Genomic DNA, 5306 nt, shown 5'->3' on the forward strand with positions numbered 1-5306 from the left:
AGATGCCCGCCACCTCGCCCGGCTAATTTTTTTTGTATTTTTAGTAGAGACGGGGTTTCACCGTGTTAGCCAGGATGGTTTCGATCTCCTGACCTCATGATCCGCCCGTCTCGGCCTCCCAAAGTGCTGGGATTACAGGCTTGAGCCACCGCGCCCGGCCGACTTTGTTGCTTTTAAATTAACTCCCTGGAAAGCCCCATAGAGCCCACCATACCAGGATGGACTGCCTATAACTTTCCTCTGACCAGGCCAACCAGTAGCATCAGCCTTGGCTGGTAGTCCTGTTACCATGGAAATCACAGTGCTCTCACAGCAATGGGGAATTGGAGGTGATAGGGGGGCGGGAGGGAGTGATAACATCAGAGAACATTCTTAATTCATCTAATTAAAAGCAATGTTAAAACTGTTATTGTTAAGGAAATCTAAAAGGTGCATTAAGATGGAGGGAGCGCAGCAGAGGGGAATCATGAACATTCAGGCACACAACTTGTTTCTAGCTTATATAAATCACTGTTAAATTGATTGTTTCTCTTTTTCCAAGCTAATATTTTCTGAGTGGCATATTTTCTGAGTACGTAGGGTTTGGGCTGAAGGTAAAATATGGCCTCACAGTCTCTCTGGCCACTCTCTGACATGTTTTAGAAGCAACGTAATCAGAGATAGGGGCAGGTCAGTAGAAGAATAAAAGATATGGGCTCTAGAGTTAATAAGACTTGGGTTTGAGTCCTGATGCCACTGCAAAACAAAATCTCTAGATCTCAACTTAGAACAAACATACACATTCAAATAATTTGGGAGATTAGAAGAGATGATGTATAAAATGCCTGCCATGGTGCAAGCTCCAAAATAGTAACTGCTATTATTGTAACTAGGAACCTGCACCTGAGTCTTCACAAACGGTCATCAGGGCCTATGAAAACAACAGGAAGCCGAAACTCTATAAACTGGAGTTTATTTCCCTTCTTGCTTCCCCAGTTTTTAATCTATCAAATATGAACTTCATTTCATCTGCCTTTACCTGCCCCTAGGGTTGACAGAAGGGAAAAAAAGGAAAACAAATGAGCATGTGGTTTAGACAGTAACATTCATAAAGTGAACTTAGAGTGGTACAATAACGATCATTTTTCTGACTATCCTGATGAGGGATGAAGGCCAAAAGGGAGGAAGGCAGGGAGGGATGATTGAGTCTGAACTAAGGGTCCACTCCATCTATGCAAACCAAGTGATAAGCAGCCCTGGATCTGAGAACACATGCTCATGTGCCTTGGGTGCCTATCTGAAAGGCCTTGGACAGGACAGCCTCCAGAAGGGAGAAGACAGCAGCACGTGTCCTCAATATACTGACACACACACACATAGAATCTTGTTATTAGTAATTTTCCAGGTGTTGTGGTACTGAGAAATGTGCCTAGGTAGCTGATGGTTCTCTTCCAGAATGGCCTAGCTATGGTCCTGAGGTCAAATGGGCCTTTTACAGACATGGAATTGGTTCAGGTTTGAGGCACAGCACTGACTGCCCTGTGGCAGCTGCATTAGGAACCTCCTACACCCTTCCTGTAGGACTCAACTCCAAATGTAAGGAATTCATTAGGGCTCCTTAAATCTTTGCTCTAACTGAGGAGACTATTAAAAAAGAACCCAATGATGTTAATGAATTTCTCTTGTAGTCATCTGGAGTGTGGCTGCTTGGCCTTTGGATCATCTCCTCCTGGCCGGCAGGAGTCTCAAACAAATTCATGGCTGCTATTCTCCACTCAGCCTCACTGGTTGAATGGGCATGGAGATGGTAATACCACTCTTTCTCCTTTGCACCTAATCAATGTTTTGCCTTTACATCAACCAATGAGGTGTGGTACCTTTATTCTTTCTCATGGAGATTTTCACCTTCTCAGAAGATAACCAATAGTTTCTGTCCAACCTATAGACTTTGTGGTTAAATAGAACTTGCCATTTAACTTTGAACACTAAAAGGACAATGTGGGTGTGATTAGACAATTGTGGCTGGGATCACTTAATCTGTTTAGTTTTCCTTCTCCAAAGGTCAGATGGTGTGAGCAGAGCACATGCAGAGTTAAGGAGGGATGAGGGTTAACTTCAATGCGTGCATGAGGAGAGCACCTTTATTTTGAGCCTGTGGTAGTTCTACATGGGCCTCACAACAGAGTCTCCCCTAAAACTACAATAATTTATAATTGTAGGGAATGGGGAGAAAGGGCCAGAGAAAGTAGCCTTACAAGGAGGAGAATAATAAGACTTTAGTCATCAGATGCTTAAGTTGCTGTGCTGGGTTTTTTAAATGGGGGTCTGAAACAGAAGAATAAAAGACCTCTTTCCTAGAAACGTTCCAGACCAGGAAGTAACAAACAAGCCTCTCATATGTCACAAATTTACCTTTTATCATTTACTGCTGCAGAGGGATTAACAGGCAAATATTATCTATTTGCTTCTTAGTGTAGGAACTTCCTTTGGGGACAAAACCCTCGCGACGCCAATATGACAGATGAACCCAGCTTAGGTGAGACAAGGTCACAGAGGGATTGGAGAGAAGTAATGAAATGTTGAGACTCCCGGGTTGTTGCTAGCCACTTCCCAACTTCTGCAGCTGCAGGAATCATGCGGGCATCAATCTGTCCTCCAGTTATGGCACTCCCTCATGCTCAAGTCCTTAAACAGTGCCGAAAGGGCAGTTCTCAAGTGCACATCTCCTCCCATGTTTGGGTATTAGGCTAAATCCTGCTTTGTGGCAGGAAGCCAGAAAATGCCACATAAAGATCACCAGCCTCCTGGATCCTGATGAGCACTTGCTTGCTTAGCACACTCTAGTGTGGTGTGGGAAGAAGGGAGATGAGGGCAAGACGTACAGAGGGGAGGAGGGCACGGAGGGTGCAGGATGGGACGTTAATCACTGATCCATAGGCTGAGAGATCATCTGGTCCAATCATCCTCATTTCACACATGCCCGAAACTAATGGACCCTTGAACAATGAGAATCTGGCCCATTTTGAAAAGCACCCAGAGATGTAGTGTCCACCCCTTTCCCTGGCCAAAGCTGAACAGCTTTCAGTCCACCTCGCTGAGGGGAAATATCTCTCACAAGTAGCCCCACAGATGAGAGACTATCTGGACAAGTTTCTCAGTACTGACAGATGGTTACCTAGCTCTGCTAATCCCAAACCGTTTATGGTTTTGGTCATCAGTCTTTCTAACCCAGAGACTGGGTGAGTTGTGAGTCCCCTTTTAGACTTCCATGGGGACTGGCTCTGTAAACCCAAAGGTCATCAGTACTGACAAAGACAGTATAAGAGATGGCTCTGGTCTTCATGTACAGACACCCTAAAAACATCTCTAGTAAAGGTTTCCTTAATACTAGTCGGGTGCCCTGAAGCTCCCCATGGGATGTTCAGAACCAACCTTGGGTGGCCTGCTGAACACCCACCCTGTCCCCAACTCTTCTCTCTGACACAAGAGACATGCTGTGCAGCTACACCACCAAAGTCTACTACACTGGAGGGATTATCAGGAAGAGGGGACCCTCTCTGGGGCTGAATACAAAACCCAGCTGCTGATTCATGATTGACGAGTCCTGGTTTCACCTATCTCCACTACAGCTCTTCCCTGGTATATGATGAATGCTGACAGCAACCCCTCTTCCCAAGGTAGACTGTTCTCATTTCTGTCTAACATCTATGAAGGGAAATAGAATCAATATGCTAGAAAGAAGAAATTTCTTAGAGTTAGTGCAGTCTCAGCATGTCAATAGGGAATGAGTCTGGTTGCCAAGATATTTGTGGTTCTAAGGGAGTAGAAGATAATGATCGCTCCACTTCTGGTGTCCAAGACAATCTCTTGTACCGCTTGCCTCTCTACTCCTCAAACTCTAACTAATAGGAAGTGAGAGCAAAAGAAAACAGTTCAGATCAAAACTAAAAGTGTCTTGTTCCTTGTTCAAAGATAGACAGGAAAAGAATGAGAGGGAGCCAGGAGGTCATTGGGAAACCTTCTCCATCCTTTTAAAATGAAGAGGAAAAAGGTATTGCAGTCCTCAACAAGATGGTCATTTTTTTTCTTCCCCTACTGCATGCCAATAAAACTCAGACCAGTAGTTCAAGCAGCAAACGGCACTGTTCAGATCAGCCCAGATAAGAAGTTAAAAGAAAAACTTTGTGGTTATTTTGTTTACATTTGGGAATCTCATCATCTGTAAAGCTAAAACCTTGCAGTGGTGGCCAGAGGTCAAGTGCAGTTAGCAGATCTTCTTTAAGACCATGGAAGCTGGCTGGAGGAAGGGGACAATTGGAAACTGAGGCTAGAAGAGCTGTGGGAAAAGGTGCAAGGTGCAAAGCAAGGGGGCTTTGAGGAAGAAAGGAACTGTGAAGAGGAAAAATGCCTTCTGGATAATGATGGGAATTAAGGAGGTTTTAAGGTTTTAGTGAGGGTTACTAGAAGAGAATCAACTGAGAAGAGGGAAAAATCAATAGAAAGCAGATGCTAAGAGACAGCTGACCTTTCCATTGGAAATGGATGGCTACACATCTCATCACAGGCTGAGAAATGCACATATCCTAGAGTGGCAGTGGGAGTGATACCTTGGCCATCTTTTTCTTCTTTTTCAGCTGTTGATCTGCTTAGATTAATGAATTACTGAGTTTCTTCACCTCTAGGAAAGTCTGATTGCTTTTTAAAAACTTTAATTTCTTTTACTCTCTCCAAACCTTTATATTCTATGTTGGAATTCAGAATTCACAGAACGGTGATGTAATTTTTATAATTTTTATAATTTTATTTTTTTATTTTTTGAGATGGAGTCACACTCTGTTGCCCAGGCTGGAGTGCAGTGGCGTGATCTCGGTTCACTGCAAGCTCTGCCTCCCAGGTTTATGCCATTCTCCTGCCTCAGCCTCCTGAGTAGCTGGGATTACAGGCACCTGCCACTGCGCCTGGCTAATTTTTGTATTTTTAGTAGAGATGGGGTTTCACCATCTTGGTCAGGATGGTCTCGATCTTCTGACCTTGTGATCTGCCCACCTCGGCCTCCCAAAGTGCTGGGATTACAGGCGTGAACCACCATGCCCTGCCAATTTTTGTTATTTTTAAATTTTTACTGTTCTGACAGAGCAAGGCTAACTCACAGGCAGTGCACCCATTTTTTTTTTTTTTTTTTTTTTTGAGATGGAGTTTTGCTCTTGTTGCCCAGGCTGGAGTGCAGTGGCACGAAATTGGCTCACTGCAACCCCTGCCTCCTGGGTTCAAGCGATTCTCCTGCCTCAGCCTCCCGAGTAGCTGGCATTACAGGCATGCACCACCAA

The 5306-nt window shown here is 44.4% G+C and overlaps 1 protein-coding gene across 1 annotated transcript in view; it reads right to left on the minus strand.

Moving 5' to 3' along the window:
- AMBRA1 (autophagy/beclin-1 regulator 1) overlaps positions 1-5306 on the minus strand; it is a 203115-nt gene that overhangs the window by 21450 nt on the left and 176359 nt on the right. The gene's annotated exons all lie outside the window — the stretch shown is intronic.

The sequence above is a fragment of the Colobus angolensis genome, unplaced genomic scaffold (genome assembly GCF_000951035.1).
Source record: "Colobus angolensis palliatus isolate OR3802 unplaced genomic scaffold, Cang.pa_1.0 Scaffold61, whole genome shotgun sequence".
Lineage (NCBI taxonomy): Eukaryota > Metazoa > Chordata > Mammalia > Primates > Cercopithecidae > Colobus > Colobus angolensis.